The sequence below is a fragment of the Marmota marmota genome, unplaced genomic scaffold (assembly GCF_001458135.2).
Source record: "Marmota marmota marmota unplaced genomic scaffold, marMar, whole genome shotgun sequence".
Taxonomy (NCBI): domain Eukaryota; kingdom Metazoa; phylum Chordata; class Mammalia; order Rodentia; family Sciuridae; genus Marmota; species Marmota marmota.
The window spans coordinates 13,061,180-13,088,676 of record NW_026000057.1 but is presented as its reverse complement, the minus strand read 5'-3'; the positions used below and the strand labels follow the sequence as shown (position 1 = coordinate 13,088,676).

The 27,497-nt window shown below is 34.6% G+C and overlaps 1 protein-coding gene across 2 annotated transcripts in view; it reads right to left on the bottom strand.

Annotated features, from left to right (window-relative positions):
• The window catches only part of Gucy1a1 (guanylate cyclase 1 soluble subunit alpha 1), a 61,485-nt gene extending 33,994 nt beyond the window's left edge, over positions 1 to 27,491 (bottom strand). Inside the window, exon 1 of one of the 2 annotated variants that reach the window (XM_048813549.1) lies at positions 27,296 to 27,491. The gene's annotated coding sequence lies outside the window, so the exon portion shown is untranslated. The remainder of the gene's footprint in view (positions 1 to 27,295) is intronic. The other variant, XM_015484504.2, reaches the window with a different exon arrangement.
• Positions 27,492 to 27,497: the final 6 nt, after the last annotated feature.

Here is a 27,497-nt window from a genome sequence, read left to right as displayed (position 1 = left end):
CGAGGAATTTTTGGTTTCTTGGTCGACAAACCAGGAATACAGAGTACATTCTTCCGTTAAACTAGTGATGATTTTTATAAGTAACATCAGCAACAATTTCAGAAATGGTTCCCTGAGTTGATGAACTCAGAACACAGAGGATTAAAGAAATGTAGTAACATGTTAAGGGGAAAAATAAATTAGAATAATAAACTTGATGACAAGACACTGATGAGCAGCAGGATCATTTGTTCTCAGAAATGTAGAGAAGTACTTGCTATCCCAAAAGTTGAAGATTAAACCATTTCCAAATATAGTGAATGTTTTCTCACTTTTACTAGTCAGTGATTAACTTTGCTGGGCTGGGAATAATGACCCAGCTACCAGCCTTATCCTCATAATCAGAGACATTATTGTTCAGGTAAGGGGACTCTCTACTGAAACTTTAATTAACCATGAACACCTTGTTTACTTCATGTAACAAAATCATGTGGACCTGAGGAAAACACTACTGACACTAAATGCCTCTTTTATAACAGCAGATTTCAAAATTAGAAATAGGTGCTTGGTGCTGTGGCACAAACCTGTAATACCAGTAATTCAGGAGACTGAGAAAAGAGGATTGCAAGATTGAGGACAGCCTGGATAATTTGTTGAGACCCTGTCTCAAAATAATTTTTAAAAGGTCTATGGATGTAGCTCAGTAGTAGAACATTTGCCTAATACACATGAAATCTTGAGTTTAATCACCAGTACCATCACCAAAAAAAAAAAAAAAAAGAAAGAAAAGAAAGAAAAAGAAGAAAAGAAAAGAAAGAAGAAATGGGGCTTGAGGGGTGGGGTGTGATGGCTGGACAGCATTAGAACTGAGTCTCCATCGTAAACGCAAGTAACTATATCCAATGTTTAATATCAGACCTAGAGCCTGAACATGCCAAATCTTGACTAAAGAGAAAATATGTTTTACAATCAAATCTCAAAGTCCAGACGTTTAATAGCAGCCAATAGAAGACTCAAGACCAAATTGTTTTGGTAAGGATAAAATTTGCATACACTAGGACAAACCATAGCACCTGTTTTCATAAACAAACATGAGAAAAAAAGAGCTTAATTTTCAGGTAGACTGAAAGTCTAAAAAGTTTTCCTTCCTTAAGTATTGAAAAAAACATGCCAGGTATGGTGGCGCACACCTGTAATCCCAGCAGCTTGGGAGGCTGAAGCAGGAGAATCACAAGTTCAAAGCCAGCCTCAGCAAAAGTGAGGGGCTAAGCAATTCAGTGAGACCCTGTCTCTAATTTAACACAAAGTAGGGCTGGGGATGTGGCTTAGTGGTCAAGTGCCTCTGAGTTCAATTCCTGGTGCCTCCCCCCCAAATAAGAAAAATAAATAAATAATATCCCCAAAATAAGTCTTTTAGAATTCACTGTGCAGTAGGAAATGTTTACAGAACTTTCTATGTGCTATATCAGGAAAGCAGCACAAAGTAGTAGAAAAATTGGAGAACGTCTCCAAGTTTCTCCAATACTAAGTTTAAAAAAAAAATTAAAAAGCAAACCCAATTCTGACTCCTTTATCATGTCCTTCCTTCCTAGCATTATCATTATGTTTTATTGTTACACTTCTTGAGAGATCATGCCTATGGAATCTGTTCAATTCCTTAATTCATATTTATTCCTAAGTCTAAAACTCTCTGGCTTTTGCTTCCAGTGTGTTACTGAAACCACCGTGTTAAATTCAATGATGCCTAAAAGTTAAAACTCAAGAATCTTTTGACTTTTAATATACTTGGATTCTCCATTCATTTGTATTTTCTTTTTCATAATCTTGACTCCAGTACATTTTTTGATATCACTGGATTATCTCCTACTTCATATATTTCATTCCATAAATATTTACAATGCCCTGCTATGTACCAGGCATTCTGTATCAGCGGGAGATGCACAAGGGACTTCCCCTGCTCTCAAAGAAGTTTGCATCCCAGTAGGAAAACTATTTCTGGGACATCAGTCCCAAGTGTGGCATGTGCCACAACGAGAGGAAGCACACAGTGTTCTCTAGGAATGCAAATCAGACATCCAAATTTATTCCCATAAGAAATCAGAGCCAAGCCAGGGAAAGAGTTCCAGAAAGAAGTGCATGCTTGGAGATAAAGACAGATCCAGTAATACCTAATCTGCAATATGAAATGAGATAATTCTAGGCTAATGGAAATACAGTGTGTGAGAGAACAAAGTGATAGGAGTGAGAGATAAAAGAAGTAGAGATCAGGATTTTGCAAGGTTCTGAAAACCACATTAAACAAGTTGAAACTCCATTTTATGGGCAATCAATTAAATAAGTGAGAAGCAAGTTTGTGAATAACTTAGGCTGTATTTTCAAAAGATGTTTTGAGATATATAATGAAAAATGATTCAAAGTTGGAGAGATGGCAGACCTGTGTCAGGCTGAAATGGTGACCCTGAGGATGAGAAAGTAGACCAACTGCAGAAAAATTTTTGAGAGAATCCATAGGTCTTGCCTACTAACTGGCTATGGGTTCCAAAGGAGAGGAAATCCTGTTAAAAATTTTTTTGGAAAGTTATCTCTGCTATTTCTTCAAAAGTTAACATAAGGGAAAACAAACTCCAATTTATGTTACTGAATAGAACATTCACATTTTCAATAGACTATATCGGTATTCAACTAGAAGCTGTCTCCAGATAGTTTTAAGAAGACTGGAGGGTACCTCTATTGCATTTCTGAAACTAACGAAGTCTTCCAAGACAAAGAGGTCAATGACATCACTTCCAAAGATCAAATGCAGCAGGTGTCCTCTCCCAGTCCAATGGCATCTGCCTTGCTAACACTACATTAGTGAACACAAGTTATGTTTAATTAAAACATTAATTCTTCATTAAAAATAAGATGAGTATAATCCTCAGTCTTTTTCATCGTCCTTTGACCTCTTTGAATTTAGTATACTATATGATAAGGAGATAACTCTAAAACATTTTCTGGTTTTCAGTCTGGTTATCAAAATGTTTACAGAATGTTTTATAACTAATTAAATATCAGAACCTGTGGAAGTATGAATCCTAATTATATGTTTATTAAACTAATGTGATTATCACTTATACATATACTTAATACATCTTTGAATTAGATATTATTGCCATTTGTGGTGGGTCATGTAGGCTTTGAGGAAATTGGATAAACTTTTCAATATTTTATTCCTAAAATATATAAAACAACCTCTTGTGGTCCTTGCTATGGTTCTCATCATAGTTATATTGCTAAGATAGTTCTTTACATATACTTTGGCATTTAAAAATATAGTTACTAAAAATGTACTGATTATTTTGAAATGAGTTAAGGAGAAATATAATTCCTTTTTAATCCTACAAAAGCCTTTTTGTTTTCCACTATTTGCAAATGGGAATCATATATTTCTATAATGTGAACTGGCTCAGATGCAACTATAAAGAGGGAAATGATGTCAGTTTGAAGTGGCACTTGCTAGATCTCCTTCACCCACACTCATCGCCTGAGGTGTATCTGACCAGAGACCCTATCTTGGAAGTACTTACTACTATACTGTAGTCTTCATTAGAATTAAATTGTCTTTCTACTAAGTTTATACCATTTTTAGGATTGTTATCACTTTACTTAGTGCTCATAGATATTGAAAGGTTTCACCCAAAACATTTTCTTCCCATAGTCCTTTTATTTTTAGTGCACAGTTTTGCAGCATCTGAGATTTTCCAAGAATACATATCACATTACAGCAGAAATGTCTCCACCCTCAACAATTTTGACTTACATTTGCAAGCAGGGCAAAAAGCCAACTTAACTATCTGGAAAAAAACTGTCAATACAGTTCCATTTTCTAAAATCCCACAGATTTGACAGTGACTTAATTAAAAAAAACCCTTCATTAGTAAACAATTGGTCTGACTGATACATTTCATTTAAGGGACATTATGAGTGGATGATCACAAGACTTTGTAACTTCTCCATTTTCTCTTCTTTTAAATTTTTCTCTGACAGGAAGGCTTGGAAGTACACCCTTTAAATCGGTGACATCAATATATATATAATACATAAATATCAACATAAACACATACTTCAATACACTTATTTTTGCTCTTCTTCAAAGGGGACTTTTTTGAGGCTCTTGAAAGTACATGTATGTGTGTATGTGTGAGTGTATGTGTCTCATGAATGCAGGCAATTAGAATGGGAGACTTTATGATTTGGAGGGATAGGTTCACATAAAGGTAGATATCATGCTCAGAAGTGCCCTGAGCTAATGGGGTTAGTGCAGAGGTTAAGAGTTTAAAAGATCAAATGTTCCTCTGCCATGTACTACCTTTGTGACCTTAGTCAAGGTCTTAGCCAAATTCACCTCAATTTTCTCCATCTGAGAAGTAAGAATACTAATAGCAACAATATCATAAATGTGTTATGAGATTAAACAAGCAATACATAGAGGAGCTGGGGATGTAGCTCATTGGTACAGAGTTTGCATAACTTGTGTAAGGTCCTGTGATTGATCCATAATTTCGCCAAAAAATACCGATATGATTCTGCAATTCGTATATGGGGTAAAAATGGGAGTTCATAACCCAATTGAGTCAAATGTATGAAAGATGATATATCATGAGATTTGTAATGTTTTGAACAACCAATAAAAAAAAGTGAAAAAAAAAGAAACTCTGTGGGACATGCAGAATATAAGGGCAAGGGTGAGATGAATACTAATAATAATAAAAGCCAACATTTAAAAAAAAAATATCGCCAAAAAATAATAAAAAAAGGACGGAAGAAAGAAAGAAAGGAAAGCAAAGAGCAATAAAAAACAAGAAAAAAGTCCTAGCATCCAGAATGCACTGAACACATTTTGACTATCATAATTCCTATTTGGGAGTAGTATAGCATTGAAAAATTTCTTCACTTCACTGTGCTTCTGCCATCTAACCCCCCAAATGGTAAAGTGGTGATGAAACAGTGTTAAATTATGGATTAAAGAAAATATACGTAAGATGGTTAGTTTTGGCTGGCACCGACAGATCCATAATTTAAAAAGAAAAAAAGAAATCCATTCTTGTATTCAAGTCTTAAGTCATTTGCTTTGCAAAACATATGATGTTTCTTCTCCTAGGTATGTAGTCAATTTTCTACAACAGAGATAACATTTATCAGTGTCTGGCTGATAATTTTAGAACAGATCATGCAATAAATGCTTTGGGTACCTACAGCCAACTGGAAACGCTCATTGCATTTGCTGATTTTAACAGACATCACTAAATAAATAATTAACACATTCATGCTATCTTCTCAGGAAATCCAGGAATGTTTTATATCACTTAGCAAAGCCTATTTAAGGGTACTGTGATATAACCAAGTGCTTTGTATTTTACAAATAAAAAAATCTCCACTGAAGAACATTAATAAATACTAGGAAAGTAATATCTATGTCAATAGTTATTTTTGTTTTACATTTATTTTTTAGTTGTAGTGGGACACATACCTTTATTCCACTTATTTATTTTTATGTGGTGTTGAGGATTGAACCCAGGGCCTTTCTTGTGTGAGGAAAATGCTCCACCACTGAGCCACAACCCCAGCTCCACTTTTCCTTCTTTTAAATGGCAAAATAATAGAGTTTATAGCACAGCTCAGAGCAGGAAGATCTCATTTCAATTTTATCCTATATAATTCTTTTAACTAATAAGTTATATGTCAAATTTATTTCAAACTATGTTAGAATATGGATGCTAGATTTTCAAGCTCTTTCCTGCTTATCAAGCCAAAACTGTTATATAAATCATGGAATTCTTATGAAATTGGAACTCATAGTATTTACTATAAATCCACATTATCCTCAACATGGCAATAAAAATCTCATGATAATCAAGTTTAAGTAGAATTTCTGTGTTTTATGATTTTCTTTTCCTAGAATGTTAGATTGAAAAATGATTAATATTTGCTATACAAACTGTTGGCTCTAATCATTGCTTTTTACAAGATGTGTTCAATATCAATTCACCATTAACTTTTCTGTACACTTACTTGCTTAGTACTTACTTATTTTGTAGAAAGGTTTAGGTGAAGGCCAAGGAAAGATGGGACATTAAATTGACATGTTCATTTTACAGCATTTGTGAAATGACTGAGAATTCAATTAGAATAAGAGATGCAAGTGTTCCTGGTCAGGGTAAAAAAGATTCTGCCATTGATCACACCTGTAGAACATGTGTATTAGCATTTCAAACACTGGGGAGATATGAAGACCATCTCATACTTGATGGGAAAGTGAGGGTGATCTTAGCATAGAACTCACCAAACAGTAAAGTAAAGCCAAGTTATTTGGGTTCTAATCTGTCCTATTTGGAAAGAAGATTCTGGAATAAGAGACAATAATGATGTCTATGGTTCTTCTAATGCAGCCATTTGAACCTTTCCCAAGTTTCTTGACAAAAAGAATCACAAGCTAAATAAATCATGAAAAGAGTTCATGAAAGAGTTCCATATATTATTAGATAGAATCTTATACAACTTAGTTAAGAACAAATTAAACAAGGAGTTGAGCTAAAAAGAAAAACCGAGGATAACAAGAACAAGTGTTTCAGTGGTAGACACAGACAGTAGAGAAGGTGGATTAGAGTCCTGGAAACCCAGGGGAGGAAGTGTCTCTGGGAGTGACTAGGGTATAGGCACCCAGTAGCTGGACACCATGTGTAGTCAGGGACCTTCTCAGGATTTCAGGTATAAGAATGGCTCTTTCTGATTCTTGACAAATGATCCTTTGTCTCCAACACTGGGAAACTGGGACAAGGCTTCCTAATGCTTATGTTGAAACCAAGCTACCAATAGACACGCACCAAAATGTATTTCATTTGATTCACTATAATTTTAATTAAGCTCATTATAAATGTTAACATAGTGATTAGTTTCAAAAAAAATGATGTGGGGCTTCTGACCATGTATTTTGCAGGTATATATCTGTATACTTGGAAAAAACATGTTGAGAATGTTTTCCCATTTAATGTTTTCGCATTAAATCCAAAATCACAAACCAATTTTTAAAATGCCCTCTAGTTGATTCAAAATAGGGTGAGTTAAAAGAAACCTCCCAGACCATCAACCCCAAACGATTTTCCTCTTATTCCAGTGTGTATCTCTTACATAAAAGCTAACGTAAAAACATAGACATTACATAATAAAAGTTTAAAACTGGAACAGATGGTAGAAATTACTTCTTGCAATCTCTCCTCTTTGTAGATGAAAGAAGACTTTAGTGACTTGGTCCCAACCCCAAAGCTCAATGGATGTAGAGGTGAAACAGGGATTCAGAAAATATGACAAAACCCCAAAGCGCACCCTAATGTATCGGTATCACCTCCTCAACTGAAATGCAGAGAAACTCTCCTCCTTCTATACGCCCACAGTCACTGTATGAACAGCTTGGAAAAAAATTAACACTTAGTTCTTTTATGTGTTTACTTATTATTACTTATCATTATTTGTGGTGCTAGGGATGAAGCCCACAACTCTGCACATGCTACCAAACGCTCTACCACTGAGTGATACCCAATACCCCCATTTAGTTTTGTTTTATTTAAGGTCTCTGTTTAGTAACTTGTGAGCATTATTATAAATGCTTCATCTTCATCTCAGTCCAATCAGATGACTGGATTTCTTCTACATGTGACAATAACATTGAGCACACTGCAAAATTGCTCTGGCTGGCTATAGTTTCAAAAATAGTTCTTCCAGATTCCTTTTTTTCATAATTTTCTCATCATCCGTTGCATTTTCTCAAAAAGCTATGTTTAGCCTCTTTTTCAATTCTGCAAACAGGTTTTCTACATAACCTTATTGTCCCATCTTAGTCACTTAATCAAATGTTAGTTATGTTTCCACTCTGAATCTAGCCAGCCATTGCCAGTGGATCACCATTTATCCAACCTTGGACTGCCAGTAAGTTTTTTTCTGCTCAAATGAATAGACAGAGCTACTGGCTACATGTCATCTGGCATGAACACTGAGTAAGTATAGTTGACCTAAATCTTGAATTCATTTGGTCTTTTCCCTTTACTTTCCCTAGATCTTTTGTAAATGAAATATAAACGCACACATGAATGCTACGCAACTTGAGAAGAAAAACATTTTAAAATTGTTCCTTTATATATATTTTCCTTTTCTATTTTATCAGTTTTAGGTCTGGATTTTTACTTCTTTTAAAAAGGTGAAATCTCATTGTTTATAGAAGTTTATTAATGTCACTAAAATTGGCGGTTGCTCATGAAGTCAGTGATGCTTGTGTAATTCCTTGTCATCCACTGTGAAAGAATCTAAATGAAAATCCACACATGCTTCCTCTTGTTCATTGCTTCCTCACAGGGTTCTGCATCATTGGGAATCCAACAAATGCAACTAGGGCCAATAAAATATGTCAATATTAGACTATTAACCATAAACAATATATGGGGTGAAGTGCAGGCAAGCAAAACTGTGACATATGAATAAAATGAAGCTAGATTAAAGCGTATACTGTATTTTATTTCTTGGAAGCACGTTTTAAAGTTGGCTGTTAATAAATTCATTTATATTTCACTCAAAATTTATTGAGCTCTTTAAAATAAAACCATCCCTTCCTGTAATTTTCTTCCAGATGAAATACTGGATAAACACATGCACAAACACACACACACACACAAACACACACACACTGAATTTTCTTAAGTGGCTATAATAAAAAGTAAAAAATATGCAAAGAGAGAGTTAACAATGTTAATAAGAAATATTAATTTTCAGTGGTGTTAGCAGAAGGACAAAGGCTTTTTGGAAAGTATAGAATTCAAGCTTGTTTTTGAAAATGACTGGGGTTTAGGCATTAAGACATTGCAAAAAGAGCATGCCAAGGATGGGAAGAGCACAGAGAATGCAAGTAATGAAGGAAACTGTGGGAAAGAGGCAGGAAAGGATGGGAGCTTGAGATATCATGAAACTAAACCTGATATGAGGTGGCCACTCACAGATGTGAGGCACACAACGATTCTGAGGTTTGGTTTACAATGATAACAGTGACATTATTAGAAAGAGGTAGCAGAAGTCAAGCAGTAGGTCCAAAAGGACATTTAATTTTGTGTTTAGCTGTTAGTGGGGCATCTATGTAGAGAAGATGCATTTGAATATTGGAATCTTCAATTCTGATGCATTCAGCAGGCTACAGATATGAATTCATGGTCATCTAAATAGAAAAAGTAAAAAACGGGATTCATTTAGACTGTTCAAGGTCAAAGTGTTACATGCATACAAAGAAGAGGGCCAAATTTGGTACTGTGAGGAACAGTCACATTTAAAGATTGAAGAAGGATGTTATGATTAACACAGAGAAGAAGCAATTTAAAAAGCATGACAGGAATTAACACAGAAGAGGACAAGTTTAAGAAGAGGTGTATGTTGCAGGAGGATAGGGGAGACTGAGAAAATACCATTTGATTTTTGGAGTAAAGGGAATTGATGACCTGTAAGAGAGAAAATTTTCTACCAATAATGGAGTGAAAGTAAAAAGAAATAAGTGAAAAGAAATAGAAATAAGGAGTATGACAAATGCAATAATTGAGCTTAGATTATGTTAAGACCAATGGATTAAGGAATAAAAGATTTGAAAGAAAGGATTTTCTGGATAGGGAATCTCTTTTGCTTTGTTAATCTATACTGGTAGTTTCTTAGCAATAGAAATAATCACTACACAGTGGACAAAATTAGTTTCATTAATGTTATAGTACAGGGTCTTTCATTTATGGTTTAGATGCAGAAAATCATCAATCATAGTTTTTTTTAATCCATCAGAAAATTTCTATGAAAAACTACAAAGTCATACTTAACAATGAAACACTTTTCAGGCTCTCTTCAGAAACAAAACTCTTCCCAGTCTAATGAACACTGTACTGAAGTTAGGCCCTAGCCATTGCAAAAACTTAAGAAAATAAAACACAGGGGGAAAAGGTTGGCTGCTTGTTGTATATGTATATAATTTCTCATGTAGGGATTCACAAAAGCTATCAGAGCAACAAAATAAGTTTAGCAAGAATTCAGAATAGAAGGTTACATACAAAAGTCCACTGCTATTTCTATACTAACAGCAAATATTGGGAAATGATCATTTTTAAAACTCACTAATGATTGTGTTGATAAACATAAAATAACATAAAAATAAATCTGACCAAAGAATTGCAAGATTGCTACACTGAAAATTAAAACATTGATGAGATAGTTTAAGTAAAGCCTCAGATAAGTGGAGACAAATTGTTGTTAAGGTCAGTTTGGGTCAGCTAAGGTCAATGTTCTTAAGATCAGTTTTCCCTAAATTGGTGTATAGATTCAGTACAATCCCAATCAAAATCTGACTCAAATCTTTAGTAGAAATTGAGAAAATGATGGTAAGATACAAAAGAAGATACAGAATAGACAAATCAACATTAAAGAAGAAAAGTAACACAAAAGGAAGCACACATATCTGATTTAAAAGTTATCTTAAAGCTACAGTCATCAAAAGTTTGCAGCTGGGTACATGGCACACACTTATAATTCCTACTACTTAGAGGAATGAGGTACAAGGATGGCTTAAATACAGGAGTTGAAAACAAGCCTGGGCAACACAGAGAAATACTTTCTGGAGTTGGGGGGTGGGAGGGAAGACTGTGGTATTGGTTTAAAATGAGTGACATAGAGATTGATGGAATTGAATCCAAAAACAAATCTAAATTGCATTGTCATTGATCTCCAACAAAAGTTTCAAGATAATATGATACAAAAAGAAAAAATGTTTTTAAATAAATCATGTTGGATAATCATAAGGAATAAAGTCAACTTTTACCCATACTTCATACCATAGATAAAAGTTAATTTTAAATAAATCACAAATTTAAATGTAAAAGTTACAACTATAAAACTTTTAGAAGAAAGCACAATAGAAATATTTTGTGACTATGTATGAGATGCAGATGCTTCAATAGGGGAGAAAGGCATGAAACTTAAAAGAACATGATAAACTGGACTTCATCAAAATTTTAAGAAAAATTTTTGTCCTTTGGAAACTATCATCAAATACCAAAATGACAAAGTTGAGGCTCCAAAGATATATGCAACATAGTCATCAGTGACAGCTGAATCAATAGCACACAACATTTTACAAGTCAGTAAGAAAAGAGAAAATTTGATTTGAAAATGAGTGAGAAATCTGAAAAAATAATTTACTAATGAAGATAAATGACTAGCCAATAAACATTTATTTGTATGTAAAATACAAATAAATGCTATACATTTACAAAATACAAATTAATGCTATACATTTATTTGTATAGCATTAATCATTGAAAAAACTCTATTAGTATGCCTAAAATTAAGAATTTGAGAATGTCGAGTTTTTGTCAATGTTTTATTCCAAAAACTGTAATGCGTACACTGCTCATGGGACAAAGGTGCCACCACTTTGGGAAAAAGTTTAAGGGTTTCTTAAAATGTTAAACATTCTCTGTCATACCACCCAGCTATGCCATTTTTACATGTTATTTGAGAGAAATGTAAACATATTCTAATACAGATTTGCATGTGAATGTTCATAGCAACTTTATTTGCCATAGTACAAAACTGAAAACAATTCAAGTGCTTATCATCATATGAATCTATAATCAAAGTCCTGTAGAGCTAGGCATGCATAGGAATATCATTCAGGAGATGCATACAACAAGACAGATGAATTTCAAAATCTCCATGCTGAATGATACTCCACACACAAGAGACATACTATAAAATAGCTTTTATATAAAACCTATAAATCTATTAGAATAGAAAGCAAATCAGTAGCTACCTGGGATCAGAGGAGGAGGGAGGGATGACAAAGAGACACTCTTTGAGGTGATAAAAATGTCTGGTATCTCAATTGTGGTGGTGGTTTCACAGGTTTATACATCTGGCCAAATCTCAATAAACAATATTTAATATATATGTGAATTTTGTATATTAGTTTTACCATGGCCAAGTTATTAAAAATGAAGAACTCAGAGAGTTGAGATAAACTGAGCTACATTCCATAAAATAAAAAGCCATAAGGACCATGAGATTCATAACCATGTTCATCCATGATGAAGTGGTGGAAGGTGACAGAATCTCAGACAAGAGAAACTAGTTAAATATTGATCAAACTTTGGGCCTCTACAGGCTAGGAGGACATATGAAAATCTTGAGGAGTCCCATCTAAATGCCAAAGGCTGGACAGCCCCACCTATCCTGGCCTTCATCAAGGGCAGGAGGCCAAATGTTGGAAGCAAAGGAGGAGACTTGAGAAATTCTCTGATCTGTGAGACTTTCCTCAAGAGCAAATCAATGGATTGCTCAAGGCTGTAAGGCAGACAGAGGTATTCAAAGCCTCAACAAGTATAAGGCAGTGGCTGCTGATGGATAGCAGGGCAAGGAAAGATCTCTCAATAGAAGAAAGATAGAAGAGAAGAGAACTCCCCAGAGACCCAGAGAAAACAAACTGTTGTCCACAGAGCATACAAGGATTTCAGATATGTCAAATCTTAAACCCTGCTTAAGAGAAAGTCTTAATCCTATCCTCAAAACATTTGAAGGCATGGATTGAACTTAAGTAAAGCTCCAAGAAAGCTCAAACTCAGATGCACTCAGTACTAAATGTTTGCTGCCTGGTAGGAATAAACAGAGAAGGAAAAAGAGAGTACTGAAGTCAAGAGAAGAAACAGTTAATAGAAACAGACCAGGAAATTATGACCTCGGCAGCAGATAACAACAAGAAAAAGAGAAGGACGAACAGAAAACAACAACAACAACAACAACAAAAAAACACTTAAACAGATAGTGGCTAGGAATTTATTGCATGTATTTGATGGCACCATTATTTCTAAAAATCCAAGAAGCTAAGCGAACAATAAATACAGGGAAAACCAAACCCAGAAAAATCATAGTGAAACTTTGAAACTCCAAGATTGAAACAACAATAACAGAAACAAACCTTAAAACTAGCCAGAGAAGAAAAAAAATGAAAAGAAAGATAATGATAAAAATATTACTGAGTTCTTATCAAAGTAATTTAGTCTAAAACAGAAACAAAATAAAATTTTATACCTTAACTTTCACACCCAAGAAAATACTCTTCAAGGAGTAAATGAAAAGACAAAAAAAAAAAGTTTCCCAAATATTTCAGTTTTAAAGAGCATTAGACAAGGAGGGAAATCTGAAGATCATTTATTTATTTTAACTTGAATGAATTTTTGTCAAAGTTCTTTCAGATGTATTAACTTTGTTCTTCTTTTATGTATTTTATTTAGAACATCACAAATCATTGAAACCTAACTACAAGTCATATGCTAGAAAGGGTAGACTCTGAATGGTATTCTTCATATGTAAAACTTGACTAATTTTGAATCATCAGGAAAACTTGAAAGTGGACAGAAAAGTTGTCTAGCACAGTAATCAAAAGGATGGACCTTGCCTCAGAAGGGACACTGGTACCTCCACTAATGCAATGTGTGACATTTAGGCAAGTTACTTTTTCACTTGGTCCTCCATAAAACAGTGATGAGAACAGAATTTCTCTAGGGGTTTGATTAAGGTAATGAAATTGAGTCAGTGCTTGAACATATTATAAGCTTCATAAATGTTAATTATTACCCATATTTTATATAAAATTATTGCAGCACCTTTATGATTATCATGTTCAGGACATAGCAGACCTATAGACATATTTCTCCACTGCAGTCTGAAAATTAATTCTAGGAGATACCCTGAGATCTTTTCAGAGGATCTGCAGGGTCAAAACTGTTTTCATAATAAAACTCTGATAATGTGTGCTTTCTCACTCTCATTCTCTCATTTAGTAGAGTGAGTTTTTCAAAAGGCTATATGACACGTGATGACTTAATCATCCTAATGAAATTTTTTATGTTTTTACAGAATTTTCTAAATTAGTACTTTTAGAGTGTAAATGCAGATTTTTGGAGATTAATGAAGTTTCAGAACTTCTGTTTTGCTCTTCCTTGCTATCACCATACTTGCTACAGCATTTATAATCTCATTATTGTCCAACAAATCAATATTTTGAAATCCTGAGTTTTCTTGCACTCACATATAAAAATAAGTTAACTGTAGTTTCGTGTTTTTTTCTGCAATAACATTAAGTTGTTATAATTCTTCTAAGTTTTTGATTTTTCATTTGAGCTGCTATTAATTTGGAACTTAATTATTACTTTAAAGGAAATGTATTTCTATTTTTCTTATATTTAAAGAGAGATTTTTGCTGAAAAAGAGGAAAGAAACTGGAAAACATTCTCAAACCACAAGGAGCCTGATGGCTTTGTGATACTTAAGATTTCCAAAGTCAGTGGTGAAATTAATTAATGTGAGTTTTTGATACTGCTGGGAGCCATTAGCCAAGTAGGTATGACAATTTCCTTGCCAGCGTACCCCATGTTGCTTAGTGGAAGGACTCGTGGAAATAGGACATTTTGCAGTGACATTGCATGTAGGTGACCTTGCTCAAGGACCAGGGCAGATCCGGGTTTAGGGTGTTCCCGGTTTAGGTTCCAGGTTTAAGGTTTAAGATTATTCCTGCTGGGAATAGGGCGTATCCTGCTGCCTGAGTTCCCCTTGAGTTCTCACGGGATTCAGACAGTATTTTTTGGGAGACAGAAGCCCAGTGGATGTGGATTTGGGCAGAGAACGTGGATTTCCCCAGAACGTGATTGTAGACGGCTGGTGTGAGTTCGGGAATAAAGAGTTGCTGTTTGAATCTACAAGCTGTGTGGTGGCTCGTGATTGTGTGCCCAGCCAGACTGCGGCAGATACTATATAATGAAGTGTGCCACCATTTGGAAAATCTGTAAATTTCAATGGACAAATATTTGCCAAATGACCATCATGTTACATGATCATGATGTAAAAAAATCATGCATGCATAAAGGATCTATTCAAAGAACCTGAAAGAACAATGGATAGAATAGTTTTGTACTGTACATTATAAGTTAATCTTCAAGAAATTATCACTTTGCAATTTTGGTGATAACCCAAAGAGTAGGTAAATATTTTTAATATTTTTAATAATATACACTATACTACCATTCTTCTTTTTAAATATGTATTAGTGTAGGACTAGATTTTCTCATGTACTTCAAACAAAACAACATGGATTTATTCAGCATCATAAACATTATTTTATATTTCAAAAAATCATATGATGATTGGATTCTTTTACCAAATGCCTAGTTACTGCTCAGGAATTTTGTGCTCTAAGTTTATATCTCACTAGACATTTGTGTAACTGATTTTTTTTTTATCCACCAATGCAGCCTTGTCATCAATATTATACAGGACTCTTTCCACTTTTTTTTTCTTTTTAAGTACCTTTATTTTATTTATTTTTATGTAGTGCTGAGGATCAAACCAAGTGCCCCACACATGCTAGGCAAATGCTCTACCACTGAGTTACAACCTCAGCCCTAGAATACTCTTTTGTAGTAAACTGTATTCCTCCATTTATCAATCTCAGAAATTCAGCTACCAGAACTACTGATTTCAGGCAATTGACAGTTGAATTTATCTACTGTGCCTTGAATATCAATTAATATCAAATAATAGCAATTATTTGAAAAATTCATGGTATTTTCTGCTATGTCTCCAATTGCTATCCTTAAAAAATCATCATCTTAGCATGTTAGCACAATGCTTAAATGTACTAGGCCCTTAATATGGAAAATTTTTTGGAGGGGGTACCACGACTTAAAACCAAGTTGCTTAACCACTGAGTCACATCCCCAGCCATATTTATTTACTTATTTATTTTACTTTTGAAAGAGGGTCTCATTAATTTGCTTAGGGCCTCACTAAGTTGCTTAGGCCGACTTTGAACTTCCAATGTTTTTGCATCAGCTTCTGGAGGCACTGAGATTACAGATGAAGACCTCCATAACTGGCTAGAACTTTTAAACTTTCTAAAAACTTTCCATAAATCTCTTACTCTCATGTCAATCTTAGATTTCTTCCTGTGATAACACAACTATCTCTCTGTCAAAGTAAGTCATGAGTTTCAAGTAAGTCATATTTTAAGGTGCCTCCTAATATATATCTTTCAATAATTCCAAATGTTAACATTTTTACTGCTTGATACATTAGTATTTTTCAAAAAATATATACTTTTATACATTCACAGTAAACTTAATAACTTTTTTTTCAGACTGATTTTGTGATTTTATTTATTTATTTTTTGTGAGCAGAGATTTTTTAAAAATTTATATATGACAGTGGAATACATTACAATTCTTATTACACATATAGAGCACAATTTGTCATATCTCTGATTGTATACAAAGTATACTCACACCAATTCATGTCTTCATACATGTACTTTGGATAATAATGATCATCACATTCCACCATCATTTCTAAACTCATGCCCCCTCCCTTCCCCTCCAATCTCTCGGCCCTATTTAGAGTTTGTCTATTTTTCCCATGCTCCCTATCCCTAACCCACTATGAATCAGCCACCTTATATCAAAGAAAACATTTGGCATTTGGCTAGTTGGGATTGGCTAAGTTCACTTAGCATTATCTTCTCTAACTCCATCCATTTACCTGAAAATGCCATGATTTTATTCTCTTTCATTGCTGAGTAATGTACATATGCTACATCCTTTTTTATCCATTCATCTATTGAAGGACATCTAGGTTGGTTCCACAGTTTAGCTATTGTAAATTGTGCTGTGATAAACATCAATGTGGCTGTGTCCCTGTAGTATGCTGTTTTTAAGTCCTTTGGGAATAGACCAAGGAGAGGGACAGCTGGGTAAAATGGTGGTTCCATTCCCAATTTTCCAAGAAATCTCCATACTGCTTTCCATATTGGCAACACCAATTTGCAGTCCCACCAGCAGTGTATGAGTATACCTTTTCCCCCACATCCTAGCCAACACTTACTGTTGTTTGTCTTCATAGTAGCTGCCATTCTGACTAACTTGAGATGAAATTTTAGAGTGGTTTTGATTTGCATTTCTTTAATTACTAGTGATGATGAAAATTTATTCATATATTTGTTGATTGATATCCTCTTCTGTAAAGTGTCTGTTCAGGTCCTTGGCCCATTTATTGATTGGGTTATTTGTTTTTTTGGTGTTTAACTATTTGAGTTCTTTATATATCCTAGAGATTAGTGCTCTGTCTGATGTGTGAAGGGTAAAAATTTGCACCCAAGATGTAGGCTCTCTATTCACCTCACAGATTGTTTCTGATCTGGACTTTATCACATCATATTTTCTTTAGAACCTTCTTTTGATAATGACTCTACCTGATTTTATCAGAATCTGTTATCAATCTATTCAAACATTCATTCATTCATATACTTCAAATGTACTTATTAAGCTCCTATTGTTACATTTTAAGGAATGGTTTTCAAGAACAAGCCAATCCTAGATTCTTACGGAATATTTCAAGCAAGTTTTGGAGTAGAGAAATAAATTCAGTTCATTGTGATATCATGACAGGTCCTGATGGAGACACCAAAAATCTGCATCTAAATTCTCCTGGTACATTGTCAATCAATTCCCAAAAGAGTCATAATTAAGGTGAATTAAATAGGAAACAGTGAAAACAAGTAAATGTATTCAGAAGTAGAAAAATATGTATAAAAGATGAAGGCATGAAAACTAAAAAGGATTTGACTACACATTGTAACTAAAACAACTGGCTGAATGCAGTATTTGAGAAAGAGATCTGAGGCTGCAGTGTGGCTGTCACATTAACAGCCTGAGTTATGAACACAGCATGACTGGCGTGACTCATAAGCCACTTAAAATGATCCTGATATATAGCATGCAGCAAAAATTATTGAGATCTGTATTTCCTGACCAATTATCATTTATCAAAGACAGTTAAAAAATCATAGCCAAACACAGCTACTAATTTTCACTATGCACTGAAACAGATCCAATATCACAATAAAAAGAACTAAACTCATTTTACTCTGATTTGATTTAGATAGATAATTAAGGCTATGACATGTTGATGTGGAAAAATTGTCCTAATCATCCACAGTTATGAAGAAAACTAACAGGCAGCAAATCTATGATAAAACACCTCTTTTCACTATCCTCTCTGGTTTCTTTGGCTTTCCTTTTCCTGTTTGGGCACCATAGTGTTGTATACGTATAGATCCTATTTGGTTCTACTTTCTTACCTATGTCCCACATTCTGAGACTTCCTTTCTTAACTTAAAAAGTCTATGAGGCAGGAGGATTTCAAGATAGAGATCAGCTTTATCAACTTAGCAAGGCCCTAAGCAATTTGGTGAAACTCTGTCTCAAAATAAATAAATAAATAAACAAATAAGCAGAGCCAGGAATATGACTCAGTGGTAAATTATCCCTGGATTTAATTTCTAGTACCAAAAAATTTAAAAAATAAATAAATAAAAATTTAAAAGTCTATATCCAAGTACAATGCTCTTGATTGGAAGGCAGAAGGCAATGTAGTGAAAGTAACTTTTGTTATTGGGAAAACAATGTTGTACTACTCTTATGAAAAAGCTATCCTATGGAATCCTAGAGATACAACCCAGAATACTAAATCAACCCAAAGAAGTTCAGGCACAGGTCAATACTAGTGGGAAAACTTTTGTGGAGGGTGACTTGGTGATACCCCTCAAATGAGACCTTCTTTATCTTGAACAAGCCAGCCGTTGAGCTGTAGGTGTTAACCAGGTTAAGTCAAGGTGAACTCTTACCTTCAAAGAGAAGAGGAAAAAGGAGGGAAAAGAAAGGCAGCTCTCCAAGCAAAATATAAACTCTTATTAAGGAAAACCACAGCTCTCCTACAAACTCCTGCTCAATATTTTAGCATGGGACTACATAGCAAGAGCTTCAGAACAACTTTGAGCCAGCCACCGCAGAAAAGAACCAGAAATAGAAGCTTTGGCATCTTAAATTATTATTTGGAATAGAGGTGGACAAGGGGGGAATGCTAACTATAGTTAGTGTCTGTAAATATTTTAAAACTGCAAAAAATGGAATTTTACCCTAAGAGGTTCCACTGGAAAGACAATCTTTTAGTAACCACTATACAGTTCCAATCCAGTGTGAGAAGATTTTCTCTTAAACCTTGACATCTCAATTATTGACAGTTTTATTGTCCTTATCCAATTCTTCTTCCTTACTACATTTGTAACCTCCTAAATACTTTGCACAGGGTTATATTGAGTAAGCTTTACGCTCACAAATATGCAACTTAAAAGTTCTTATTATACTGATGGAATATTGATATTACTTGTCCTTTATTTTGTTAATTGAGCAGAATAGCAAGCCCCCCCCCTTTATCTGTGGGGATAAATTCCAAGATGTTCCATGGATGTCTGAAACTGTGATAGTACCAAACAAAATATGTACTATGGTTTTTTCCTATACATACATATCTATGATAAAGTTGAATTTATAAATTAGAGATTAAGAGATTAACAGCACATTGATTTACAGCAATAACTAATAATGAACTCAAACAATTATAATGATACATTTAAAAGTTATGAGTTGTTAATCTGGAATTTTCAATTTAATATTATCAGACTGCAGTTGACTGCTGGGAACTGAAACCACAGAAAACAAACCATGAATAAGGGGGATTATTGTAATAAAAAGCACATATAATTTAACTACTTAATGCACATATGAAGCTGTAAAATGATTGACAATTGAGATAAATAGATAATTCCTCTCAATATGAATATATATATATATATATATATATATATATATATATATATACACACACATATAAACAAACTAATTAAATACTAGTTCCTAGTAAAAACATAAAATCAAAGTCATAGGGTTTCACAACTTGAAGGATGAATACTATGTTCCATAATATAGATTGAATGTTTGCGTTTCCTGGAAAGTTTATATTTTGTAACCTAATCCTCAGTGTGACAGTATCTGGAGGTGGCACCTCTGGAACATGACCAAGGCATGAGGATAGAGACTTCATGAATGGATATTTGGCCCCTATGAAAAGGACACTGGAGAAATCCTTTGTCCTCTCTACCTTATGAAGATGATGGACATCTGTCCATCTATGCATTAGTAGGCCCTCACCCACAAATGATCTGACAGGCTCTTGATCCTGGACTTCCCAGAAACCAGAATTTTGAGAAAGAAATCTCTTTTGTTTATGGGCCACACAGTATACCGTAATTTGTTATGGCATTCTGAATGGACTAAGACACAGGATAAAAATGCTAAATAATTTTCTAGTTAAATCTACAAATGCATTTCAAACTCCAAATAGTCTGAACCTATCTACTTAAAAGTAATGCATCTGTCATATATTAGTTCTCCAAAATTCAAAATAGCATAATATAGGTTCCACATTACCTAATAAAGCAAAAGACTAACCTGACATCTTTGTCCTCTTGTAATCTAACTCCTTTTTATCTTAAATATTTTGTGCAAATAAATATTCCCCAACATAATCTCATTGCTCCAAGAAGGTCCATATCAGAGCACACATTTTTATTGAGTGCTTACTGAGAGACATCAAATAATTCTATTAGGTGTCTGTGCATAGAATAGGGAACTAAACCAAAATAATTCCTCTTCCCACATAGCATCAGTCTAATGGTGAAAACAGATGATTCAGCTTACAATCATCAGAAAGTTCAATAATAAAGAGTATTCAAAGAGCTGGATTACAAAAGTCTGGTGTTACTCTTTCTGCCTCCATACCTTGATCACACACACACACACACACACACACACACTCTCTCCACATACACACACAACTCCCTTGCTCCCTTCAGAGCCTCTTATCTTTTTTTTCTTTTTTCTTTTTTTAATGCCTGGAATACTCTACCCTCTATTTTCTATAATTTAAATCATAAGGGTCTTATTCTGGGCTTGTTGTAAAATCTCAGCTATGCCCTAGATCTCTCTGGAAAGTTTTTCTCAGTGTTCCTATTCTGAAGGACCACCTCCCTTCTGAATTCCTTAGAACCTATTAAAACTGTCCCACACATGTCAAGTTCATTGTTAAGTGCTGACACATATAATCCTGAGCCCAGGTCTTGCTTTTGTTTTCTGTCACGTGCAGACTTTAAATTTTTTAAGTCAGGAACCCTGTTATAAATGTAGTCTGTATCTCCTCCCAGTGAAAATCATAATCTGTAATATTTATTGAGAGAAGTACTGAAGAGTGGCACATTGTCAGAAGAGAATCATCAACTGATAAACATGAAACAAGCTAGAGTTTTTAAAAATTACAAAAACAAAAAGTCCTTTAAATTTCTGGCCAGAACAGAATGATAGCATTTTTATTAGATACAGTAAATGCATACTGGATTCAGGGAATGAAGAAATCCGCTTCTTAGAAGATGATCAGACAAGCTGTCCTTGTTTTGTTTCCTCCCTATTCCTCAAGAAAGTAATATTCATGTAGATTTTTTAAAAAAGAAAAAAATTAAAATGGCAAATTCACAAATCAAGCTATAATATGATGTTAAAGGATTTAAATTGATTTTCTACCAACTAATATGGAAAAATTATACTATGGATCACTGAAAGTATTTGTCAATAAAATAAGAGAATTATTAAAATCATCTTTAAAAATATTATAAAGAGAAGCATTGACAGAAGATGAGGAATCTAGCCAGAACTTTAATTTTCAAAATATAGAAGGTAGATTCTACCAAATTCAGCCCAGTGAAGTTAATATTAATTTCAGGCAGTATTTAAATGAATTCTTAAAATACAGTATGTGAGCATTCAAAATGTGAAGGGCTGCCAAGCACAGTGGTGCACACCTGTAATGTGTGCAACTCAGGAGGCTGAAGTAGGAGGATCATAAGTTCAAGACCAGCCTCAATAACTACCAAGGCCCTAAGCAACATAGAAAGACCCTGTTTCGAGATAAGAAAATAAAAATGGCTGGAGATGTTGCTTGGTAGTAAAGGACCCTTGGGTTTCATCGCTGGTACCATAAAAACAACAACAACAACAAAAGGTGAAGGTGAAGTACTGTTACCAACAAAGCACTGGAGAGCACAGGGGCATAGCATTATAACTTAGTGTTAGCTCCTTTTGTCTTCAGTAAGGTTACTTAATATCTATTGTGCAGAAAGTGGAAACATTGCAGCAAGGAATTTGACCAGGTCCATCACAGTATACTCTTGGGCCACACAAAGGAATGTAAACTTCAAGAAGAGTTATTTAACTATGCAACTGGTTGAGCAGCCTTATAAAGTGGACTAATTCATGGGCTAACTGAAGCAGGAAGAAGGTGTCTAAGATCATACCAAATGTCTTTCCAGTTCAGCATTTTACAGTTATTTGGATGAATATACTAATTATGTACTGATGTGTAAATGCCTCTAAATTGGGGAAATGGGTCATCTGCTTTATGGAATCCAAATTCAAAAAGATCTTGACCTTCCGGAACAATAAGCTATCTAAAGGTAAAGGTTACATTTAATTACAGGAAGTATTTTTTAAAGTCCCAAATGAAGTAGTCAAATGTAAAATCAGGAAGAAATGTAATTTTAGAAGAATGAAAGCAAAGATGTGTAATTAAACACTGCAGTATGAATACAGAGAGAGATGGGGTAGGGAAGAGATATAAAAAAAAATGGGGGAAAAGTTAGATTAGAATTTAGGTGATCTACTATGCACTATGGAAAGGAGGTAATCCAGTATATTCGATGATATTAGGACAGTTCTCCATTCAACACCAGGGATCACATTTTAAGAAAAATAGGAGTACATTCAAAGGAGAAAATCTCTGATGGTAATGAGATTCTTAACCCATATTAAGTAAGAATGGTTTCAAAGAATTAAATATTGTCTGAGCATTGCTATATGTAAAATATTTCTGAATGAGTACTAAAAGTGGTAAAAGTAGAATATGAATATTATGGAGACAAATATTATAACTCAATTTAGGAAAATAGTTCTTATATTCAGAACTGGCCAAAAACATTTCCAAATTTGTCCAAATTTACCTTAACAGTCTCTGTGAATTAGGGAGTATGGTTTTCTACTCTAACGAAGATTGAGAATAACTGGAGTAAACTAAAAATACCTCTAAAAATCCAGAATACTCACTATCGACATTTGATGAACAATTAACCAGGAAAGAATAAAATAATTTCATAGCACTGTTAATCTTCCCTTAAACTGAAATTGGTGTGCATTAGTTTGTAGTTGAACAAAAGATACAGTCACATACTTTGTCCAGCTAAATCCATAGCAAGGAAGGTAAAGCAGACATTAAATTGAAGCTGAGATTTAGAAGGCAGGTTCTGATAGGTTTACTAGGAAGAGATTTGAGGATTAGAGCAGAGTTAAAATTGCTATTCCAAGATGCATGTGATAATGAGAGGAAAACATTAGAACAATAAAAGGTTTCTAGGAAGCAAAAATGAGAGGAAGGTGGTAGGTGGTGACAAGTGAGGAAAATTTTTGGAAGGATAGGTGGTTGTGATCAGAACGCTCAGATTTTTCAATTGGGGAAATATTAAATGATAAGAAGACCCAGGGATTGGGGTGTGTTAGAGGGTCCCCAGAGGGAAGCAGAGAAAGTTAAGGTCAAAGTCAAAGAGTCAAAATCAAACACCTAGTTACTTCATGGAGTCCTGAAAATGCTAGCAGATCAGTGTATGTAGAAAAACCTTGGTTATTTTAGATTTCTAGGAAGGTGGAAAGTTTCAGAGGCCCATACACACTGGCAAAGAGGAGAAGGTAAAATAGTGAAAGATCTAAACTCAGAAAGGAAAAGAGTAATCAAGGGATGGTGACAAAATGCTCATGGGTTTACAAGCAGTTAACAGACTGCAAAGCATGTAGGAAGGGTCTCTGCATGACCAAGGCCATAAGATTCTACGTGAGGTCCTCACAAAACAAATGTTGTGCTTTACATTGTATTCCTGAACAAAATTACTTGTAGCATTAAGACACAAAAATTCTTAATTAAATAATGATGGGGACGGCATTCAGCTCATGAGATACTTAGTATGGAACTCTTTGAGCACCGTGAATCCAAGGATGGTCATCCTGAGGGAAATTTGAGTTTGGTAGGAAATTAAGACATTTTTAAAAGGTATTTTCAATATACTGTGGTATAACAAGAGAGAATATAAAGATAGGTAGGCTCTAGAAAAAAAAAATCAGGATTAAGTAGTGAGTTGGCCTGACTTCCCTTCCTCAGGGTGTTCACTGCTAGCACCATTGTCTTGTGTTGACTTCCTGCTAATTCTTACCATGTGAGACAGAGGAGTTGGTATGTGAATTAATTAATTTGAGTTGGCTTCAGTTTGATAAAAGGGAGGGTTTCTGTTCATAAAAGATTATTAATGGCCAGAGGGCATGCCAGGTAAAAGAAGTTACAACTACAAGCAGTGAGAGTCACATTTTTTGAGGCAAAGGAAATCATGCCCCAAGTGCCACTCAAGTTTAAAAAGTAGTATTCTTCCTCACGTTGGGCTGAGGGAGAACTCAAATAATTCTTCGCTTCTATAAGCTCCTACCCCCAGGTATAGTAGAATGAAGCCTGCTAACCTGGACTCAGGCAAGAGGGGAAAAAATATGAAATAGGTGCATTAGTTCAAAACTGTTTTGAAAGAAAGTAGAAGAATCATATGTGACTCAGGATGGCCAAAAGATTACACCAGCAATGACTTTTTGTTTTTTGTTTTTTTTTTAAAATGGTTTATAGGAAGATAAATTGGTTCAACAAAAGAACTAAAGATTGCCAAATTTCTTCTTGTATCAAGTCGATATGGAGACACTCAAAGAAACTATTACAGGGCACTTGACAGAAGAAATCCAGAGGCCTAGAAACAAAAAACTTTTGCAATTACTGATGCTTTAGAAGGGAAAGTATTTGTTTCTACAAAGGCACAGGAAAGTAATAAATAGGAATGTTTAAGGAAAGTTGCTTGGATAAATATTTCTAATTGAGTGGGATAAAAACAGTGCCATAAAATTAAATATCTTAGCAAATAAAAGCCAAGCCACTTCCTAGTGAAACTGACATGTTGAAAGTTGTTCTGAATCACATTTTTTCCCCATCAGTAACATACTTGTCAGTGTGTTTTGTCTAAATACTGCTTTATCTTTCCATTTCCTCTTAACTTACGAGATTAATTCTTAACCTAATTTGATATCTATTTCTGAAGAAATATTAATCAGGGATTTTGGAGTAACATACCATATTATCTTAAACCAACTTGTAAAAAGGAAAGAATATTCTACTCTCACACACAGAGTCATTAAATTGTTAAAAAATGTAAATACAACAATACTTTTAATATTAATATTTAAAAATTTTTTTGTTAGTTGTAGATGGACACAATATCTTTATTTTGTTTATTTATTTTTATGTGCTTCTGGGTATCCAACTCAGTGCCTCCCATGTGCAAGGCAAGCGCTGTACCACTGAGCCACCACCCTAGCTCCTTGTTGCTTTGTATTATTTTGAATTTGAATAATTTTGAATTTTATTTGTCAAAATTCAAGATTTATAATATCTTAATGAATGTGTCAATAAGTGATATTAGCTGAACATTTAAATGTTTTGATGTTTTTTGAAAAATATCTGACAAAATTCTTGAAAGTTAAAAATAGTATTGATGTATTATTATTAAAATTTTATTGTAATGTTATCACTTAAGTTTATGCTGAAGCATATTAATTATAACAACTTTTCAAAATGTTTTAAAACAAAATCATCTAATAAGAATATTTATGAGATAAAAATACAGAGCATTGAGAAGTTTCCACACTTATTTGTGTGTGTGTGTTGCCAGAGAGAAAGAAAGTAGTTTGTTTCCTGCCTTTCCCTCAAATGACAGAAAACTCTCTCATATGTTATTTTATACCTGAACACCTAGAAAGAAGATCTTTAAGGGCTTGTTCAGTTTTCTTGCAGTATGAAGCACCATATCAAACCAAGGACTTTAGAATTCAGGTGGATTTTGAGAGAAAAACATTTTTATTTTCCACATATACTAGAAAGATCCTACAGTACAAGAAGGAAACAGAAGATGCCCATTTCCTCATTACAAATTCCTACTTAATAAAGTTAACAGAAATAAGTTTGCTGATGTATTTTAAGACTTACAAATGAGTCTATCTTATGTGAAACATTTACTCTTTCCTACTAGTCTACCACCACAATCTTTATGTAAAGTCTGTTGTTTTGACAAGAAGCAGCATGGCCTTCCTGGTTGAACTTCAGGCTTCTTATTTTTCTAATGGGTCACAATTCCCTTTGGGAATTAGTGCTATCTCTCTAAAAATACAGCAACTCAAATGTTTGAGAACAATTTCCAATACTCCATGACTGCTTGAAATAGATCCATAGACCCAGATGTTTAATAACTGAACAAAGCAAAGAAACTCAACCTGCACAGAGAAAGTAATATAGTTGAGATGGCTTTTGGACAAATTTAAATTTTGCTTTGGAATTGTAGACACTGGTAGAGTTACATTGTTCCTATCATGATTTCTACCACTGTTAAATAAAGTGATGACTCCTGAAAAAAAATGTATATATATAGCCATTTTAGAAAAAGCAACAGATTATTTTTCCATTATGAACCAAGATATAAAAATCACTATCATCACATGCTTCAACACTTACCCGTGTGTAATCAAAAATGCTAACAATATTTATACCAGGTCCAGTTCTAATAAAGTAGACATTTAATAAAATCACCATTGGAAGATTGATCCTTAAGAAAAAGTCACTAAGGATGCACTATAAATGAAGTTCAAGAGAAAAACAAAATATTTCCTCTTTAAAATTCAGTGGGTTTTAATATCTTAAGAACCAAGATACCTCCAACTAGTCTTCTCATCATAAATAAGTTGTACAATATTCTGGTTTCAAAAGATGTAAAATGTTTATCAAAGGTAAAATAAAGGAACAGCCATGTGAAAACCAGTGAGCACAGGAAAGATGCATGAAATCCATACTCTGAAATCACATGACCACATTAGAAGCCAGACCCTTCACACAAATGTCACAGCAGATCCTGTACAGGCTGCCCACACAGACAGAGGCAGTGTCGATGGTGACCCCCCGCCCACCGTTTTCCAAAGTGTCACCTTCGTAATAAAACAGAAATGAGACAGTAAAACACACACACACACACACACACACACACACACACACTTTGGTGGAGCCCTTGAGCAACCCTCTGGAAGTTTGCTGGCTGCTTTCTGGAGGCAAAGCAATGACCACAGAATGTAGCCCAGGAGCAAGGCGAATCGCTTACCCACCCTGCAGCCTGCAGGCTCCAGGGAAGCCCAAGCGCGGTCCCCAGCCCCGGCGGGCTCTAAGGTCCAGAAGAAGCCCCTCTGCTGCTAGGGGTCGCCCGCTGAGCGGGAGGCCGGGGAGTTCCGGCTCGGGAGGGCTCAGCCTCCCGGCGCCCCGGCTGTGGGAGAGCAGCTGCCTGGCGCGCTCCGCACGTTCTCACG